Source organism: Equus przewalskii, chromosome 17 (genome assembly GCF_037783145.1).
Source record: "Equus przewalskii isolate Varuska chromosome 17, EquPr2, whole genome shotgun sequence".
In the NCBI taxonomy this organism is placed as follows: Eukaryota; Metazoa; Chordata; class Mammalia; order Perissodactyla; family Equidae; genus Equus; species Equus przewalskii.
Window position 1 is genome coordinate 28,490,505 of NC_091847.1, and position 22,719 is coordinate 28,513,223.

Consider the following 22,719-nt stretch of genomic DNA (forward strand, 5'->3'; position numbering starts at 1 on the left):
AAAAACGGTGAATCAAAAGGTAGCTTTGTTGCATGTCCCCCCAGGCCTTCTTATTGACAGGAATGACAATGGTCCCAAGATGCACCATTATCTATGACCAGCAAGCAGACATCAAATGCTCCTGAGCTGTATCTGTCAGAATAGAAAATTCTACTCAAAACAGACAGGGCTTGTTACATTTTGTTCAGCTAAGGTTTGTCAAAAGCCAGGGTCACTTGTGTGTGCCCTGCCCTGAAGCAGAAATGTAAAGAGAGAGAAGTACATGATTCCAAGATGTTTCTTCTGCAAGGAGACTTTCAGGCTGCTTGACCAAAATGTTTTGAAAGTCAAGTCATGACTCAAAGGAAGTAGAAAACAAAGTTAATAGTCTGTCATTTAACTACTTAGGAATGAGGCTCACATGCTAAAGAGGCAGAGTTTACAATGATTCCTACATTTAGAGAATTTTTGTGCTAAGTGTGATTTGTTATTTCAAACTCAAAAGGGAACATACTACTGTTACTGAAATCAGAGAGAACAAGTTAATGTGTTCTGGCCACGCATTTTATGCCTCGGCATTATGGAGCTTATTACAGACTGAAATATTTACATTGGTAAGAGATTCTTCTAATTTGCTTCTTTTTGACTAAAGAGAGATTTTATACACAAATGTCCAGCCTCTGACACTTGAGTAAACTCACTAACTTGCAGGAACATCTGTTAACCACTCGTAAGAAAAGGCAAGTTGAGGGTATTTCTTTAAATGACTCATTAAAAAAATTAACACAAATGTTTTTCCTCTTTTAATAAATTTGAGGGTGAAAATGTAGCCATCACAAAGTCTATGAGCAAAGGGATTTTTTTCCTCTCCTCGCTTCCATTATCAGTTTCTTCCCTTCTTTCCTCAACTCATTTCCCTCTTGTCTACTTTTTATTGTTTTACTTCTCAATTAATAGTTTAGCAATTTTCCTAGGTCCAGAAATGAGTTCAGTTTTGATCAAACTTGTTATAAGTGGTCTTCTTGAAAAATGCTATCTTGTGTTTTAATTCCTATGCTTATGCCAATTTTTTAAAAACGGGATTTGCAAACAGATGGCCATGATTATTTTATTTTATCCACATGATCTTTTCTAAAATCTGATTTGTTTGCCATCTTTAAAAATTGGGAGATTTCACATAACAACTTTAATTTGCAGATTACTGGAAAAAGAGAGGTGGGGTACTTTGGCAGTGCTGAACTTGAATTTCTGCATAGCAATAGTCTTCTACAATGCAAGGGGTGAGAAACATGGCTAGAGAGGACCTTGCTCTCCAGCGCATCACAATTTCACCAGGTTTACTTCTCTCACTTAGCCATAAAAATTTGAGTTGCAAGTTCTCCTCAAATTCAATTAACAAATTAACTGATCAACTCTTTTCCATATTCTATGTTCAATTCTAGTTAGAAACCTACAGGTCAGAATGTAATTATCTACTTTTTTAATGTGAAAATTATATCTCCATCACTAGACTGTGAGCTTTGCCAGGAGGGAGGCCATATTTTAGACATTGTTTGCTGTTAATATTCATGCAATAGTGCTCAGTAGAGAGTGAGCATTCAATGAATGCTTGTGACAGGATGGAAAGAAGGAAGGAAAGAAAACAGTTCAAATAAAAAATTCGTATTTCATTCTTTTCCATCTCCAACAGTACCAGTCATGCTGTATGTACTTTAACAAATACTCTTGTTCAACTGGTTAAACAGGAGAGAATATGAGCCTTAGAATTCTATACTACCCAGCTAATATTATAATGAAGCTCACATGACAGCCTATTAGTATTTGTCTAGTTAATTTTAGAGGAGCTTCAAGATAATGATTGATGACATATTTTTCTTGATAATACCTTATTTCCAATAATGTTGTGCAAGGTCATCTGTCTGCCTTAACTATTTCTCAACTATAAAGCTAGAAATACTATCCCCACTCTAATCATTAAGGTAGGGAAAAGTTTCTGTGGTGAAATGACAATTCTTCATGACTCAGAATATCTTTTTTTCTTTGAGGAAAAAAAGACCTAACATCTGCTGCCAATCCTCCTCTTTCTGCTGAGCAAGATTGGCCCTGAGCTGACATTAGTGCCCATCTTCCTCTGTTTTATATGTGGGATGCCTGCCACAGCATGGCTTGCCAAGTGGTGTGCAGGTCCACGCCAGGGATCAGAAGCGAACTTAACTGCTATGCTACTGGGTGGGCCCCATGACTCAGAATATCTTTTAATTATTGATGGCTCTAAAATTTTCTCCATACAGCATTCCACTCCTCTGCATTAACTAGATGGAAAAGATACTGTATTTGGACTCAATAGCCCTTGGGTTCAAGTTCTACTTATGTCATTTATTAGTACTACAGTCAACCGTCACTTCACCCTGATATGCCTTAATCTTTCCATCAGTAAAGTGGAGTCAAAGACATTTTCCTCACCAACATTTCAATATTGTAAAAACTCAATTGACAGTGCTATATAAAATGTAAATATTTCATGTTTTTAAGAAATCTATAGGCATATCTTAATTAAGGAACATATAACTTGAGAACAAATTTCTGCCTTTACAATAAAACATAATTTGATATTTTCTATTTATTACTCAACATGATAAAGACAATTGATTTAACCGATCAGTTAATCTGATGGCCAATTTGACTGAATTGACCAACTAATTCTGGAGCAGAGCCAAACAGTTGATCAGTTCTTCCTAGCCAAGAAATGCAAAGTATCAAAAATTGTGTTTTAGGATTACCTAGGGCAATTTACTCATTGATTTCTTTCTGATTCAGAGATTTCTAATACTAGAGTAAAGTTGTTGTGTCCCTGATAACGTGCAAAATTTCCTACGGGAATAACAGAAATTCCAATTATACGATAGTGACCTTGTCCATTAATCTCTGTAATTATTTCTCTCACTCTACCCTGACACACCTCTGAAATTCCTGTTCATCTCTTAAGGTAGATCAAATGACCAACTCTATGAAGCTTCTTTGGAATTTTCTAGATTGAGTTGAACACTCTATTCACAGTATTCTATTCGTTGTTACAGCCTTCTATCTGTTATACTCTAATTATCTGTCTATGTGGCTACCTCTAATTAATTTGTGAGGACCTTGAACATCGAGATTGTGTGGTCTTCATGCTGAAACCAAAAACATCTAGCATGGCATCTTGACTTTGCAAGTGTTCAGTAAACATTTGTTTAAAGAAGAATGTAACAGTTGCACTACTATCAACATATAAAATAAATTTCTAAACAATAAGAGGAAAAAGAATATATGAAGAGAGCTAATATATTGGGGCTTTAATTGAGGTGTTTTCCCTTCTTCTCATTCACTGTCCTCTTGAAGCATCTTTTGGTCCACTGTTCTTCCTTCTAGTTTAGAGATAGCCAATTTTTGTATGCTCTTTCCTTAAAGGAAGGTAGACATACTCTTGAAGGAAGAATTGTCATGAAAGCCATGGCTTTTGATGGTCCTTGATAAAGAAAAATCTTTACTGAAACTTCCTGACAGATGAGTAAAACTGAAGGTATGTGACTGAGGGTGTGAATTACAAAACATAAGCTACGTAATAGGGCAGAATATATGACAATTAAAAAATTACTTACCTTTCCAAAGAGAAAGAAGATTTTGACCAACCTGAAGGAAGCACAGCATTGTAGGGAATACGGCTGTAATTTAGGCATTTTTGAGTTCCTGAGAGGTCATCACATCATCAGAAGAGAGATTAAACAAAGCTAAAAGAACCAAGGAAGTTTAGAGGTTTATCACAAGCTGAAGTAGCCTTGGTTTAATTTTCAAGTGGGACTCTGAAGTGTTGGCAAACAACAAGAGGTCAAGAGCTGGGATTTGAACAATATTATAAATGTAGACTGACAGAGCAGAGGCTATGGAACAACTGAGGCTATCGTTGATGTTTACCAACACGGGATGACAGCTAAAATCAAGTGGGACCACCACCATGAAGCTGAAGCCAGTGTGGCCAGAAAAAGTCATGCAAAGCCATGGCCCTTTGCTCAATTCGTAAGTAAGTAAGTAAGCATCTAGAAATTTAAAATATCCCTAGGAAGAAGGGAGGAAGAAGATAGGAGAGAGGAAAAATATTGGATTGATTGAATTTAAAATGTGAATACACTAAACCTAATGGCAGCAGTGATTTTGTAATCTTGAATTAAAAAATGGAAACATTTCACCTGGTAATTGATATGGTAATGTCAAGATAAATTTGGTTATATTAAAAAACTTATACTTATTATTATACTCAAGTGTGTACTATTGCGACAACACTATTCAAAATGGCTCCAAATACTTCTGTCTATATCAGGAGTTTAAAAGTTTTTATCGTGTCTTTTAGAATGACAGCAATAGACACATGGTAGGAAAAAAAGTAGTTTTTACTAATTTGGATAATCCATCCTACATTATTCTCATAAGATTTGATTAATAGTTTATGCTACATTTTGTCATTATTCATGATTACAATGTTATAATAATGACTATTAATATGTTATGCTTTCATTTTAAATGTTTTATGGGAAACGAAGACTGGGTTTCCATTAAGCAAACAGCTATCCTTTCATTCTTTTTGTATTTGGTTTATTTAAAAATTTAAAAATAACCTGAGTCTAAGCTTAGACTCAATCACTTACAAACTGTGCCTTGAGCAACTTGATTAAGAGATCCGAACTGGCTAGCTTCTGTAGTTTATGTGATGGGGCGAAATCCATTTGTCTTAGCTTTCCAAAAGGATCACTGGATGGTTCAAAATCATTAATATACGGGAAAATATATTGAAAACAAAAGAGTTCTGCAATGCCATTTATTATTTATCAATATTTTATAAAATATTTCTAAACATTTTCAAAGGTGCTATTTTGTTTTTCATTAAAACAGAGTACTTAATCATTCATGAAATAAGATCACCTAACTATATAAGGTGGTCTGTTCTCTTATAACACCTAATTTTATCTTCATGATTGACAAGACACTTCAATGTACATTATACAGAACTGAAATAATAGATTATTGAAAATATGTGTTAGTTTACCTCTTACACAGTTTCAAAGGACATAAATTAGACATACGTGATTTAAGAACTACTTTAAAGATAAATTTTAACATTCTCTACTCTCTTAATCCTTAAAAACACAAACAAAAAAACCCAGACTTTTTTATTGGATAACTAGGATTAGGAAACCACCAGAATCAAAAACTGACTTCTGAAATCTCAGTGAATTCAAATAGGTCAAAGCCAGGCTTTAAGAAACCCTAGAGTAAGCTACAGAAACACTCGTGCACTGAGAGTCAGTAGTAGTTGCTTCAGTTTACCCCAGTTTGCCTGTTTCAACTCAGTCTATGAGATGGCAAGAGCTAAAATTTTCATAGATACTAGAAGAGTTTATCTTAGAACTGTCACAAATGTAAAACAGCCAGCAAAATTGCAGTAACATTTTGGGGCCAGCCTGGTGGCACCGTGGTTAAGTTTGCACGGTCTGCTTCGGCGGCCCAGGGTTTGCCGGTTTGGATCTCGGATGCGGAACTATGCATCGTTTATCAAGCCATGCTGTGGCAGGCATCCCACATGTAAAATAGAGGAAGATGGGCCCGGATGTTAGCTCAGGGCCCATCTTCCTCAGCAAAAAGAGAAGAATTGGCAGCAGATGTTAGCTCAGGGCTAATCTTCCTCAAAAAACAAATCTCAGTAACATTTTCACGGAGAAATTTGAACTGAGACTTCAGCCACTATCATTGTGTATTCAGAAGAGTAACTTTTTTCTGTCTTCTGTTCCCAAACACTCTCAATAAGCCAAAAGAAGACACCTGCTGTTGTAAAAATTAGTTTGAATGCTAGAAAGGTGAATCCAAGTGGATTTGTTATCCTTTGTTATATAGAGAGCTTACAAACTTATAGAAGGATGCCTATGAGAAACTGACGAAGTTGCAAGCTTAGCAAATGGGTTAAGGGAAGAAGTTGGGCTGTATGAAATGTCATGCACTGACTGCTCTGTACACTTAATCACTGTGCCTATATTTCTATGTCTACAGTATAAGCCTAGTTTAACCAAACTAGAATGAGGAAATGATGATCCTCATGTCAGCTGCCACCAGCCAGAAGTGCCTTAAGGAATAAAGAATTTACTTTTTACTGCTGAGAAAAGAAAATAAATGTGGAATAAGGATCACTATAAACCACTTTAACTGTGGTCCCTTACCTTACTTTTGCCAAGATATATGAAGTCATTTATTTCTTATTCCTACTATTTGGTTTGAATTTTACCCATTGAGTAGCTTGTTGAAATTCAATGACTATAAACATTGTTCTGAAGGAAGAGAACTTACTTAAAGTGCAAATTAAAAGAGTTTCTTGAGTTTTAGAGTTAAACTGCAAGATGTTATTAATCTTCCAATGGAGTAGGTTTTAGTAGAAGGCACTAATGAAATTTTTCATACTGTAATTCATCCTTTTTTTCCATTAAAATAGAAGGTATTCTAAAGCTATGATTACAAACATCCCATGATCCTTTTAGTCAATTTGAAAAAAAAGGATTAAAAAGATTATTGACTCCCAGGACACTGTATTTCTGGTATTTGATATATAATTATAAATGAGACAGTAGGAGATGATATAAACGAGACAAATTTGATCTCATAAAACTTATCTTAAAATAGGTAATACAAATTCTTGCTTTTATAATGGATTCTCCAATTCATTTATTTTGCAAATATTTATTAAGTGCCTATTATATGCCAGAGAATATTTTGAAACTTTGTTTTGCAGGAAAATTGCATTAGCCTGGGTTCTGTCCAGAAACTAGAACCTGAGACAAGGGCTTGAGTGCAGGCAGTTTATTTTAGAAAGAGATGCCAAGGAAGGAGGTAAAGTGAATACAAGATTGAATTACCAAGAAGTTACCATCATGGGCAACTGTAGTTTGATGATGCAGTGGACACTTTGAGATGCTGTGTCAAATATGATTTAGAAGGTTCGTGGAATGAAAGCAGGAGCATCTATTCACCAGCAGCCGTTCCCTATTGGTCAACTGTTGCCCTCTCAGGTGTTAACTCTCTCACAATTTAGATTTGCCCAGGCATCAGAATACCCCAGTGGGTTTCCACACCACTCTGTCAGGAAGCCCAGGGCAGGAAGTAATATTTAACCAATGTTGTTGAGGAAGCGCTATCAGGGACCAGGGCCCTGTAGATAACTGCAGTAAGAGGAAGGGAATATGGTAGTATTCTTTGACGGCATAAGCTTTAAAACTTTGTTTTAAGCAAAAGGGGAGAAACAATGGTCAAAAGTGGCAATAAGCATCAAAGAAAACACCTAACTCACCACTAGGCCCAGGAGTATGATGTATTTGGGAGAGAAATATGAAGCCAGGGAGTCTCTCTCTGTACCTAGAATGGTGAAGCCTAGAGAGGAAGTAGTGTTTCTATAGCTGGATTGAATAAATATGGGTAGTATGAAAGTGATCTATTAAAGCATGAGCAAAACATTGAGAATGCATTCACCTTTATACTTCTTACAGCTCAGAAGAATTTCTCAGAAATATCTGTCAATGAATGGCTTTGTTCATTCGTTTGTATACTCACTTAACAAACCCTGGTAGAGGGGTTACTTTGTTCCAGGTACTGTTCAAAGCACTTTGAAAATGTTAACCAGTTAATTTTCATAACAATCCTAGGAGGTAGAAACTGTCACTATCTTCACTTTAAAGATGAGAAAACTGAGGCACAGAGGGGTTAAGTAAATTGTTCAAGGTTATATTTCAATGGTAATGAAAATATTTCTTAATCTCAGATTTAGGTAAAGGAATTAGATATGAGAAGGTAAGGGTTCATCAGGGTTTACCCCCAAAGCATTAACTAGTCAGTCATTGTAATAATTAATTAATGATGAAAATCAACTACTTGTAAAAGTAACCATTTTAAAATTAATTGATTTGAATCAACAATTCAAGCAAAATTATTCATGCTAAATGGTCAGAATAAGGCCCGAAAGACTGATGCGATTCTGCCGCTTGACAGAAAAGCATTTATTGAGCACCAGGCTTCCTCAGACACCTCTCATCATTGTACACAAAAAAGTGAGAGAGGATGCCTGAGTCGCAGTGGCTCATGGTCTCCTGGAATGCCATGTCAACCGAGGAGCGATGGACAGGGAGGCAAAGGAATTGATGAGAGCCCAGAGGGTAAGATTCCCCCCAGGGAGACGCGCCAGGGGCTCACGCTAGAGAGACATTTGGACTCTCCTGAGAAGAGGACTAGATTGCCAGGCTGGTAGTAGGACAATCCAGGCAAAGAGAATCCAAGAGTCAAAAAGGGTGACAAATTCAAAGGTCATTTAAAGGCAGGACATGTTCTGGCAATGATATGACCCACCCTGTGCCTGTGTGCAAGCTGGGGATGGTGGAAGGGGCTTACCGTGGGAGTGGTAAGATCATATTTACCTTCGTAAAACACAGATGGCAGAACAGGATTGGCGATGAGTATTATGCTAAACTAGAGGGTGTCCAGTAATACTCCATGAGAGAAATAACCAACTTCACCTGATACAAACTCCTCCTTGCTCACCTTGATCCACTCGTTGGAAAGCATACTTTTTCACTGCCGGGTACCAACTACAGAGGATCAATGTAGTAGAAGTCTGGGAAGAGCATGCATTTCACTTATTAGCAAGCATAGCTGGATTAAGACAAAATTGTGGGTTTGGAAAGAGGTTAAAGCCTTAAGTGAACAAAATCTAGCTAATGATGAATGAACTAAGTAGTTAACTTGTGTACTTTTTATCTCCTTTGGCTAAAAGTTACCCATATCTATCTATCCAGAAACAAGAAGGATGATGGCTTCAGTGTTCATTTTCTTGTTTGTTTTTTGCTTTTTTTTCTCCCCCTATTTGTCCCTAATCACTCTGTAGCAAGCCAGAAAACCATGGGCTCTGCACAGGGCAACGCTTTGTGAAAGTAATTTATTTTGGCCACCAGTAAGAGGAGATTGAAAAGTCAAGTAACACCAGTATATTTCTTGCCCCAGAGAAAAAACCACTCCTATAATAAAACAGTGGAAAGAAGCTGCTTGTCTCCCAACAGGATCAGAGCTTTGAACAGGAACTCCCATGAATTGCAACTTTCATTCTGTTTTATCAGAGTGCATATATATGTCCAAAACCAAAAAACACCCATTAAAATGTGCTGGCAGTTGGGCTGGGTCAAAAAGAGGGAGTAATCTCCTGGGGCAGCTTTTCAAGGGAAAGGCTAGAGGAACAGGCAAGGAAAGACTCCTGAGGGGAATCCTAGACATCTCGCTGCTGCCAGGAGGAGCAACTGACCCCGAGGAGAATGCAACGGCGGATTTGGGTTTCTGCAGCCTTGGGCCTTGGCACACATGGGATTCAGACCCCAGGGACCTGAGCCAGAAGTCCAGGTCGCTGCTCTCAGCCTTCGGCCTCCTGGAAGGCAATAGACTTTGAGCCCTTGAATTTATAGTTCCCTCTCCTGTTCTGGCCTCAGGCGGTCCTGCCCCTCCACAGCCTTTGGGCCAGAACTGGGTCCCTCCCACTTGGCCAGACCCCTGGGACAGGCCTGTTGCACTGTGACTTGGGGAGAGGGGTAGAGCATGAGGCCTCGAGAAGGACTGGGGTTTGCTTGATAGGTGGTGTCATCTTCCTTCTTGCCAAATGTCCTCTCACTACAAACTTTTGCATATGACTTGCCTTCCATATGTAATGCTTTTCCCCTTCTAATTGATCTCTACTCATCCTTCAGATTGAAATTCAATTTTCAGTTGGCTAAAGAAACCTTGACATCTCTGACCTGGTCACCTCCCTCTTTCGTATGCTCTGACACCACCACACACATCTTATTCTAGCACTAAACCCAAGTATGAATTTTCTGTTATTTATAGAATCATTTGATTAATTTCTGCTTCCACTATTAGCCTATGAGCTTCCTGAAATCAGGAATTCATGTCATGTTTTACTCAACCTTATATTCCCAGCACAGTGGCAGGCACATAGTAGGTGCGTAGAACTATTGGTTGAATCAATGAGAACTTGGATGAATGGAATGGAAGTGGGAAGTGAGAGGTAGGTGGGAATTTTGAATTGAACGTGTGACTAAGTGAATATTGTTTGATGCTATTTTAAGATTAACCCACATTTAAGAAGTAACTCTTCAAAATTATATATTTATGTGTTTCATATTTATAACATCTGATACAATGAGAAAAGGCATGTATATTCAGTTTTTTGATTTTGAAAAAAAGGTAAATAGACAGAATTTTCTACAGTGATTAAGAAAATTGTGGAAATGTCATATTTCCTTTAGCTGAAATTTCTTCTCTTGTATCCCTTCCTTACTGTATTGCTTTCTTATCATCCCCACCTTATTCATATTTCAAAACATAGCTAAAACCATCTCTTTCATGATGCTTATTATAATATTCAATCAATATTGATTAATAGATTGCTACACTCAAACCCCTAGATCTGGTTAATGTGTGTTTAATTATCTTTTCTCCTTGATTTCACAGGTAAAATATTCATAACAGTAATGGATCTACACAACTACCAGCAGGAAGCTAACTGGATGATTGATTAAGAACACATGGAGTCATTTTTCCACTCCCAACAAATATTTTTCCTAGTGGCGGAATGTCTGGATTTCAAATATGATAATAACCTAACTGTGTACCTTATCTTCACTGTTTCAATGACAGAAAGTTATTGTCAGAGTGACCAACGGCTTTACCATTTTTCTGTTGCTTACTTTTACTCTATGCCGACTTGGCTTTCTTTTTTTCAAAATTCTACGCAAGAATCAAAATCTGAAATCTTAAGTTTAACAGCTAGTAGCTGTATCATCAAATCTACAAAGGAAAAATTTTGATTAAATTAACTAAATTGGCTAAATCAGTGAATTGCTATGAACAGCATCTATGTCTCTTCAAAACTGTGTCTTATCAATTTTAATAGAATATAAGAGCTTAATCTCATGTCGTATTTCACCTCCTCTCCCTCCTGCTGCTTTTTCATGTGGGCAACATTTTTCTCTGCCAGGTATCTCAGAAGAAACCTTGAGCAATGCTTGTCTCACCTTTCTCATTAGTCAAGGATCATGGATATTTTATTTAAAAATAAATAAAAGGGTCTTTTTAAAAAGCCCATAAGACATGACAAATCAATAACAGAACTTTTTTTGTTGTTTCTAAGTATTTCTTTTATTTTTAACCCTTAGAAATGGAATTAGGTATAAAGTCTCAAGTTTATAGCTCAAAGTTATTTTGCTATTTTTACTCTTGTTATTTCTGACAGAAATATTTTTATATAATGAAACATACCAAATTAAAAATATAGAAAACAGGAAAAATGGACTTTGCCAGAATAAAAGGAGTTCAAATTAATCAAAAGCTATATTAAAGAACCACAGGCTATGTAATAGATTCAAAATAAACAGGGGTCTTATGAGTGTGTGTGTGTGTGTGTGTGTGTGTGTGTGAATACATGTATGTTTTAGGCAGCATTGCATGGCAGATCAAGGAAATCTTATGAGTACAACATCATAGTAAAAATTAAGAAAATCTTTTCAGTCTGATATAGTGAAATGAATACAGGCTTTCATGAGAAAAATTCTGTCTTAATATAGACCGAAACAGTTACATTCTCCTTGGGTTTTTTAATCTGTAAATTGAAGACAATAAAATCTGCCATTCTAACTTTGATTTACTGAGGATGCAGTAAAAAAAAAAAAAATCACATGTGAAAATGCTTTGTAAACTGTGGAGACGTTTGGTTCAGTGATGGCATGATGTGTTACATAGGAGAACCAAGAAGTACCGATAACAATGCTAACAATAATAATATAGGTAGCATTTACTGAAAGCTAGATATGTCTACTTACTGAGCACTTTTCATGTATTATTTCATTTAATCCTCACAATAACCCTATGATATAGACTGTTATGTTCCACATTTCAAGATAAGGAAACTGTGACAAAGCATTAAATGACTCCCTCAAGGCCACTCAAGGAGGAGTCAGAGTTGACCCCACACCCAGTGACCAGCAAACTTAAACCCTTAAACTTTAGGCTTAAGCTTCTTTTTTCTCTTCTGTTTTAATCTCGGGACCTCCCAGAGCCCCCATTTCACTGTGTACCTCTTATCCTCCAGCACTTTCCATACTGTAATTATTTGTGTACTTATCTTTCTTCCCTACTAGACTGTGAACTCATTAAAAGCGGTGTTGGAACTTCACCCATCTCTGTATCCCCAGAACATAGCTTTATGCCAAGCTCCTAGAAAAGAAGAGTAAATATTGGCTTACTAACTGGTTGAACACATTTCCATTTATTGTTTTAATCAAAACCACATCATCTGTTAATAATAATGATTATCAAAATACATAGGGTAACTCAAATATGCATCACGATCTTTCTAAACATTTGGTTGTCAAAAGAAAAAAATTAAACACATTTCCTCCCACTCTCAAAACAAACCATTACTTTAAAAAGTCCCAATATTTTGGATCGTCTTTGATTTGTATTACTTATTTTATTCAATAAATTAATGGATATATTTGTGACTTAATGATTCATTATAGTACATAATATTTTTTTAAACCACTTACATAGTGCTTCCCATATGTCAGGCACTGCTCTAAGTGTTTTATTAGTTTAATCTTCAGAACAATCCTATGAAGAAGGCATTATTATTATCCCTGTTTTACAGATGAGCAGTTCAGCAACTTGCCCAAGGTCACATCGCTTGGAGTGGACACCAGCTTCTAAATGCCTGCAATCGGCTTCAGAGCTGTATTTTTAACCATCACACTATCATCTCTCTGTTTTATGGGGTCTGGTATTGTGCGATTGCCTGCTTGTGTAATTCACAAAGCTCCAGGTTTCCTCCTAATATTTTTTGAGAATCTTTTTTCCTTAGTAGCTTCCCCTCCCCTTGCTTTTTAGTATTTTAAAATAAAGTTTATTGAAGCATAATTTACGGTTTGTAAAAATTACCCTATCTCAGTGTTCATTTCAAAGAGTTTTGACGTATGTAACCAGTTGTGTAGACATCTCCACAAACAAGATATAAAACATTTCCGTCACCTCTAAAAATTCCCTCGTGCCCTTTTGCAGTCAATTCCCAACCCACCCTCAGTCCTTAGAAACAATTGATCTGATATCTGTTCCTAAACTTTGCCTTTCCCAGAATATTGCGTTCATGGAATCATACAACACTAGCCTTTTGTATCTGGATTTTTTCATAAAGCATAATGCTTTTGAGATTTATCCATATTGTTGCATGTGTCAATAATTTGCTCCTTTTTATTGCTGATCAGTATTCCGTTGCACGGATGTCCCATGTCTGTTTAATCATTCATCAGTTGAAGGACATGGGTCATTTCCACTATGGGACATTTATCAATAAAACTTCTGTAAATGTTTTCAAACATAGCCATAAATGTGGACATAGGTTTTTATGTCTCTCAGCATAGAATAGTGGGGTCATGTGGTAAGTGTATGTTTAACTGTGTAAGGAACTGCCAAACTTCTTTCCAAAGTGACCATACCATTTAAATTCTTGCAAAAACTATGTAAGATTTCCAAGCGCTTTGGATCCTTGTCAACACTTGGTATTGTCAGGTCAGGGTTTTTCATTGTTTTTAAGGCATTTTTGTAGATATGTAGAGATATTTCACTGTGATTTTAATTTGCATGTTCCAAATGACTAATGCTTCAAACATCTTTTCTTTAATTACCATCTGTACATATTTGGTGAAGTATCTGTTGGAACCTTTTGTCCATTATTTTAATTGGATTGTTTTCGTAAAATTGAGTTGTAAAAATCATCCCATTTGCAACAATATGGATGGACCATGAGGATATTATGTTAAGCAAAATATGCCAGACAGAGAAAGACACACACATAATTTCACTCATATGTGGAAGATGGACAACACACAGCTAAGGAGAACAGATTAGTAGATGCCAGAGGGCAAAGGGGTTGGGGGATGAGCATAAGGGATAAATGGGCCCATATATATAATGACTGACAAATAATAATGTACGACTGAAATTTCACCATGATATACACTATTATGACCTCAATAAAGTAAAGAAATAAATAAATGAGTTGTGAGAATTCATTTTGTAATCTGGTTGCACGTCCTTTATCAGATATACGTTTTACAAATATTTTCTTCTAATGTGTTTTTTCATTTCCTTACATATACCTTTTTAATCATTATTTTTTTAATTGTAGAATATGAATAAAATAAAATTTACCATCTTATTATTTTTAAGTGTACAGTTCAGTGGCATTAAGTACTTCCACATTGTTGTGTGACCACCACCATTGCGCAGCTCTAGAATACTTCACATCTTGCAAAACTGAAACTCTATGCACGTTAAACGCAGCTCCCCATTCTCCTTTCCCCCTAGCCCCTAGCAACTATCATTCTACTTTTTGTCTCTGTGGATTTGACTACTCTAGGTACCACATAAAAAATAATCATAGGGTATTTATTTTGTGACTAGCTTTATTTACTTAACCTAATGTCTTCAAGGGTGTAGCATATGTCAGAATTTCCTTCCTTTTTAAGGCTGAATAATATTTTATTGTGTGTATATACCATGTTTTATTTACCCGTTCACCCACTGATAGACACTTATGTTGCTTCCACCTTTTGGCTACTGTGAATAATGCTGCTATGAATATGGATATAGAAATATCTGTTCAAGTTTCTGCTTTCAATTCTTTTCAACATACACCCAGAGAGGAATTTATGGATCATATGGTAATTCTATTTTTAATATTTTGAGGAACTGCCATACTGTTTTCCGTGGTAGCTGCGCCATTTTACAATCCTACCAACAGAGCACAAGGGTTCCAATTTTTCTACATTTTTGCCAGTATTTTTTATTTTCTGTTGTTTTGATAGTAGCCATCCTAAGCGATGTGAGGTGGTATCTCAGTGTAGTTTTGAGTTCCATTTTCTTAGTGATTAGTGATTTTGAGCATCTTTTCATGTGCTTATTTGTATATCTTCTTTGGAGCTCTTTGCCCATTTTTTATTGCGTTGTATTTTTGTTTATTGTTGAGTTGTAAGAGTTCTATATATTGTGTATATTAACTCTTTATCAGAAATATAACTTGCAAATACTTTCTCCTATTCCAGCAATTATCTTTTCACTCTGTTGGTTGTGTCCTTTCATGCACAGAAGTTTTAATTTAATGTAGTCCAATTTATCTATTTTTTCTTTTGTTCCCTATGCTTTTGGTGTCATATGAAAGAAATTCTTGCCAAATCCAATGCCATAAAGCTTTTCCCTATGTTTTTTTCTAAAAGGTTTATAGTCTTAGTTCTTACACGTAGATCTTTTATCCATTTTGAATTAATTTTCGTATATGGCATAAAGTAAGGGTCCAACTCCATTCTTCTGCATGTGAATATCCAGTATTTCCAACATGATTTGTTTAAAAGACCTTCCTTTCCTATTGAATAGTCTTAGCTTCTTGTCAAAAATTAATTCACCACACACATGAGGATTTAGTTCTGAGCTCTCTATCCTCTTCCGTTGGTCTATAGGTCTGTTTTTATGCCTGTATCGCTGTGTGCTGATTACTATAGTTCTGTAATATGCTTTAAAATCAGAAAGTGTGAGACTTCCAACTCTGTTTCTCTTTCTCAAGATTCTTTGGACTATTTGGGGTCCCTTGAGATTCCACATGAACATTAGGATGGATTTTTCTATTTCTGCAAGAAATATCTGAGGAAAGTTAAAAAAACAAAAGGGATCCAAAACAAACAAAAAAAAGAAATATCTGGGGATTCCAATAGGGATTGCATAGAATGTGTAGATTGCTTTTCGTAGTATTGATATCTTAACTATATTAACTCTTCTAGTCCAAAAAACACAGGATGTCTTTCCTTTGATTGTTGTCTTCTTTAATTTCTTTCAGCAACATATTGTAGTTTTAAGTGTGTAAGTCTTTTGCCGCCTTGGTTAAGTTTATTCCTAAGTATTTTATTATTTTTTTATATTACTGTAAATGCAAATATTTTCTTAATTTCCTTCTTATTTATTGTTGGGTATAGAAGTGCAACTGATTCTTGTGTGTTGGTTTTGTATCCTACAACTTTGCTGAATTTATTTATTTAACAGTTTTTTGTGGCATGTTTAAGGCGTTTTTACATGTAAGAGCATATCATCCAGGAAGACACATAATTTTGCTTCTTTCTTTCCATTTTGGATGCCTTTTTTTTCTTTTTCTCTCCTTATTTCTCTTGCTGAAACTTCCACTACTATGTCGAATAGAAGTGGTAAAAGCGAGCATCCTTGTTTTGTTCCTGATCTTAGAGAAAAAGCTTTCATGTTTACTCCACCTAATATGAGTTAGCTGTGTAATATATATATATATATGGCCTGTAGTATGTTCAGGTAATTTCCTTCTATACCTAATTTATTGAGTGTTTTATCATGAAAAGTTGTTGAATTTTGTTGATGCTTTTCTACATCAGTTGAGATGATCATTTTTTTTTCTTTATTCTGTTAATGTGGTGTAGTTCATCAATTGATTTTCGTATGTTGAACCATCTTTGCATTCCCAGAATAAATCCTACTTGGTCAGGGTGTTTAATTCTTTTAATGTGCTGTTGAATTCTGTTTGTTAGTATTTTATTGAGAATTTCACGTCAATATCCATCAGGAATATTTGTCTATAGCTTTCTTTTCTTGTAGTGTCTTTGTCTGACTTTGTTATTAGGTAAATAGTCCTCTTAGAATGAGGGTGGGAGTATTTCAACTTCAATTTTCTTTTTTTTTAAAGTGATTTTTTTTTTAATTTTTTCCTTTTTCTCCCCAAAGCCCCCTGGTACATAGTTGTATATTCTTCGTTGTGGGTCATTCTAGTTGTGGCATGTGGGACACTGCCTCAGCGTGGTCTGATGAGCAGTGCCATGTCCGTGCCCAGGATTCGAACCAACAAAACACTGGGCCGCCTGCAGGGGAGAATGCGAACTTAACCACTCGGCCATGGGGCCAGCCCCTCCTCTTCAATTTTTTGGAAGAATTCCAGGAGGAATAGTGTTAATTCTTCTTTAAATGTTTTGCAGAATTCTCCAATGAAGCAATTTGGTCTTGGGCTTTTCTTTGGACATTTCTGGTTACTTATTCTGTCTCCTTATTAGTTATAGGTCTGTTCAGAATTTCCATTTCTTCCTGATTCAGTCTTTGTATAGGCTGTGTTTTTCCTACGAATTTGTCCATTTTATCTAAGGTTATCCAATTTATTGGCATGCATCAGTGCCTTTGAAGTGCAGAAATTTTTAATTTTGATAGAGTCCAATTTATCATTTTTTTCTTTTAAAATTTGTAATTTTTATACCCCGGATAAGAAACTTGTGCCTAATCAAACGTCACCAAAATATTTTTTAGAAATTTTTCTTGAAGTTTTATAGTTTTGCTCTTACATTTAGATTTATGAACCAGTTCAAGTTAATTTTTATAAGTGGTATGAGGTGAAAATAGAAGAATATTTGTTTCTTGCATAATGAATGCCTAATTTTTGCAGCATTACTTGAAGCAGAGGAAATCTTTCACCCACACTGATTCTTTTTTCACAAGTTAATTGACCACATCTGTATAGGTCTTTCAGCTGTCTTTTGCCTTTCATTTATTTATATCTCTAAAGGCCATATCACACTGTCTTGATTACTATAGCTCTATATGAAGTCTTGATATCAGATAGTATAAGTCCTCCAACTTTGTTCTTCTTCTTCACAGTTGTTTGCCTATTTTAGGTCATTTGCATTTTTATGTAGATTTTATAAACAGCTTGTCAATTTCTACCAAAAGACCATGGGCTTCTTGATTCATTTTGCATTGAATTTATTAATAAATTATAGAATTAATTTCTTGACAATATTAAACATTTCGATTCCTGAATATGGTATATTTCTTCCCTTAGTTATGTCTTTAATTCTGTCATTAAAGTTATATGGTTCTCAGTATACAAAACTAGCAAACATTTTGTTAGATTTATACATATTTCATATTTTGTAATACTATTTAAGTTTCCATTTTTATTTCAATTTTGTATTCTTTCAATTTCCAAATGTGTGTTGTTAGTGTATGGTAATAAAATTGATTTTGATATATGATCTTATATCCTACCTCTTTGCTAAACCACGTATCAGTTATAATAGATGTAAATTCCATGGAACATTCTTTTTTATTTAATTGAGATATAATTGACATATAATATTGTAAGTTTAAGATGTACAACATATTGATTTGATTTCATGGGTCATTCTTAGAGGCATTCATACTGACTTCAAATAAGGATAGTTCTATTTCTTCCCAGTAATAATGCCTCATTTCTTCTTCTTTTCTAACCTCACTGGTTAGAATCTCCAATGCAATAAAGAATAGAAATGTTGAAATTAGACATACTTGCCTTATTCCTAATCTTAAAGAGAAACCATGCAGTCTTTTACCATTAAGTATGATATTAGCTGTAGTTTTTTCATAGGTGTTCTTTATGAATTTGAAGAAATTCTTTTCTATTCTTACTCTGCTTTTTTCTTTTAAATCGTGAATAGATTTTAAATGTTGTCAAATGATTTTCTGAAGGTATTGAGATGACGATATAGATTTGTTCTTTTAGTTTCTTGATATGAGGAATTACATTGATTGATTTTTAAGTATTGAGTGACCTTTGCATTCCTGGGACAAATACAGCTTAGACATGAGGCATTATCTTCTTTATATGTTTCTGGATTTGTTTTACTGATGGTTTTCTCAAGGACTTTGGAACAATGTTTATCAGGGCCTGCCTGCCCCTTGCCCAGTGGGAGCAGACCTCTGCCTTGTTTTAGTGCAGATTCTGGGCCCAAGCGAGTTTCTGCCCCTGCCCTAGGGCAGAGACCTTTGTTTCTGCTCCCACCACCCAGAAGTCAAGGATCTTTATCTGGCCCTTGAGGACTGGCAGATTTCCTGACTCTGCTACAGTAGCTTAATGCTTTTCTTTATATGATAGAAAGATCTAGGAGGTGTGTGCAAGTTCCTCTCTATAACTTACCCTGAAAGGGGCTCTTCTCCAGTCTCCTACCCTGCCTAAACTCTCTCATGCACTGCCTGTAGAGGCCAGTGTGAAAGAATTTGGAAGTGAGTGCCCATTCAACCTGGTGTTGGAAGCTCCCAGGCTTTCTACTCTGTCACACTAGACCACACTTGGTCTTAAGAATTCACTAATAGTTTTAGGTGTTTTGTTCTACTCTACTTATATGACAGCCACCTTCTTCTCCCATTCTCTGCCAAGGATTTAGGAGTCCCTTTGTCCCATCTCCTCAGAAGTGCTTGTCACCCTTTGGACTTCAGCTCTCTTGGTTACCTTACAACCTCAGAAAATATAATAATTTTGTAGATTATTTGGCCTTTTCTCCTTGGTATAAGGTGAGTCACATTCTCTTGCAGCTTTCTAGAACCTACTTGGAAGTAGAACCACCTCCTTTTCCTGTTTTATACTGAAAATTATCCAAATCATAGTTGGCTTATACTTCAGATTCAAACTTTGGCTTTAGGGTAAGCAAGTATGTCAAGGGTGAGCAGAAACATAATTTTCTGGCTTCATCAGTCTAATTCATTCAACATTCAACTGGAGTTATTTCCTCCCCTTCTCAGAATGTTGTTCTTTCAAAAGTAATCCTGTCTAAAAATAAGCTTGAGGTAGAGGTAGTATAGAAATTATATTTTTGTTTGCCCTCTCTGCCTAATTCTAATTATTTCCCTGATAAAAGATACAAAGTATTGCATTAATTGGTTATAAATGGAATATAGACTAGTAAAATGAGGTTTTAGCTCTATATCTTAGAACAGGAAAAGAGTTGAGTTGAAAATAATTTAAACAATTTCTGAACTCTTAATTTTCTTATTAGGAAGAACATCAGAAATAGCACTAAAAGTTTTATGCAAGATTAGTAGCTAAGTAATTCACTGCATTTTAGAAATGTGAGTATATGTTTCAATATAAAATTAAAATCACTGTATACATAGTCCCATTTGACTTCTTGTGTGCCTCAGGGTTTTCAACTGCTTTGACAGTATTATGACTCATTCACTTGCTCTAACTAAATTCAAGTACATATAGTGTAAACATCCTCTGGACAGCTAATTTAATAAGAGATTTGAAATTTTTTTAAGACAGAACACAACTATGAGGACATCACTTGGCTTAATGCAAACATTTATGTTTAAAATATATATCTGTATACATAGCGCCTATGGACATTATCATAGAAAATAAGCAAACAAATCACACAGAAATTAAGATGAGGAGTTGATTAGACCTAAAGGATTAAAATGAAAAATCTTGATTTTCCTTTATCATACTCTAAATTAATTAATTGATATTTTTACTATCTAAACTTCTCTCTCTCTCAAACAGCAAAGTGGAACGAAGATCACAATTGATTAAATTGTACTCTTTAAGTCCATTTTTTAATTCAACAAAGAGATCTTAAGCATCCGTCTTAAGTGAGTTGGCACCGTTAAACATTGGGAGTTTGTGAACAAGGCAGTGTTGTGCCTGACTCCTGTACTTCATTTACAGTCGTAGAAATAGATAAGAAATTCCCCCAAATTTAGATGGTTAGTAAGTCTGAAGACGTGGAAGGGATTTTGCTAGGTGACAACATGGTAATTCACTTTATTCTAGGGATTTGGGGAAAATCATGTTAGTGTTTGACAAGTTGCAGACTTATTATTCTGAATGTTTACAATAGTGCTCATCACATAGGAAACACACAAAAATATTTGTAGAATGAAAATGCAATGGTATTGATTTGCTGGAGGTCAATTTATCTGAAAATTCTGTTCAATCATGAAAGAGATGGTTTTGCTGCAACATTTACCTTTGTTTAATAAATACGACCTAGTGTCCTAGAGTGTAGAAGAGGTCAAGTGAGGATTCTCTTTAGGCATCTTTCCCAGCCTTACATTTGAGGTGAAGGAATCATTAGGAATCTTGCAAGGCATGCATAGAAAGTGAGATATTCCAGAGGAAGTACTTCTGAACTCCGCTCTCTCTTTCAACAAAAGTCTTATAAAATGGAAGAATTACTCAGAATCAGAAGGTAACTGTTTACATGGAGGAGGAAATCCATGATGTCTGTAACTACAGCATATACAGAACTAGAGGAACACAAAATATGATAACAATAGTAAAACCCGCCCAGACTTTCTATAAGGCATATAGATCACTCAGGGAAATGATTTTCAAAATACAGTCCATGAATCACTGACACTCTTAGAAGTCATATCATGGGGTTCCCAGGTCGCTTATCATGTTCAGAAGAAAAAAATCAATAATTGTTTTTGTTTATATACATTTCATAAATTTGAAAAGCAAGATTGGTTTTCATTTCCACAGAAACTTCTATATTTTTAAATAATTATTTATTCTTAAATATTTTTCAGGAACTAGTCAGTGTGTCTCAACTAACATTCAAATAACACCAAAAAATCTTCTTTCACTTAACATTTCATTTGTATGTGGTAGTTTTAAATTTGCATTTTTGGTTATTCTTATAGCACTCCATTGTATCTGCAATTCATTAAAATGGATCAACAATTCAAAAATCATTCATTAAGGCAAATAGTTATTAAATTGATAAACATCTGAAAATTGAATTTTATTAGAAAGCTGATCAATTTGTTCCTCGTTGCCTTTAAGGCCAACATAGCATCAATTACAAATTCACACAATAGTGACACAAAGTCATAGAAGATTTTGCAGTGTTTTGATAAAGTATAGGGACCTCTTTGATAAGCCAAACTCATTTTAGATAACAGGCACAAAGTAAAAATATTGTAGAATGGATTAACTTTACCTCACAAGACAGGGAAAAAATTCACACAACTAGAAAGATATCATCTAACATTGTACTCCAATTATCAATGAGATGTGGAAAGTCATTCTAATTGAGAAAGCAAATCAAGACATCATTAATTTTTTAATCAGGTTATTATATTGGACACTGCATGGTATCAATCTCTTTTAATAGAGGTTGTCAATTAAATTCAACTGTTTGTTTTAGCAATTTACTCTGTAGTGGGATAAATTTTCTAATGTTTCCGTACATATATAAAGAGAAGGCTTCAATTATGTTTTGTGCTATATATCACGGACAGTCATGCTACAACACAAATAATGATTTAGTTTACGGTTACTTTCTGAGCTGTTGCATAGATTGGAAAAGGTTGTATCGGGTTCATTATTGAAGGAATAGCAGCTATGCACATACCTGAACATCAATCTACATTCCATATTTGTTTATTTTTTAAATAATTTATTGAAGTGAAACTTTCTGCTTTCACTAGAACCGCCGTATGTATATATAGCTACGTAGGTTAATGTACCACACAACTCTGGGAAGAGTAGCATGTAAATAGAACTCCTGTGGTTGATATCTGCCTCCTTGCACTGGAGTTGTGTGTGTAGAGATTGTGACCTACCTTATGTTATATTTATTCTCTGCGTGATATTTCCACATATCCTTCTCTCTTCATTTAAGTGTCTCCGCTCATTCTTCAATTCTCATCTTAAGTATGACTAACTCAGATGGTTAATAACATTATTTTGAAAGAATGAACCAACAACCATGGAAATAGAGTTTTCCAGTTAATAAGACCCTTGTAATAGACACGGTTTAG

The 22,719-nt window shown here is 35.2% G+C and overlaps 1 long non-coding RNA gene across 2 annotated transcripts in view; it reads left to right on the top strand.

Moving 5' to 3' along the window:
• The window catches only part of LOC139076787 (uncharacterized), a 159,552-nt gene extending 145,419 nt beyond the window's left edge, over positions 1 to 14,133 (top strand). The window contains exon 3 of one of the 2 annotated variants that reach the window (XR_011528745.1): positions 10,540 to 11,744. This is a non-coding gene — a long non-coding RNA (uncharacterized lncRNA). Of the gene's footprint in view, positions 1 to 10,539; positions 11,745 to 12,733 lie in introns of those variants that run through there. The other variant, XR_011528744.1, reaches the window with a different exon arrangement.
• Positions 14,134 to 22,719: the final 8,586 nt, after the last annotated feature.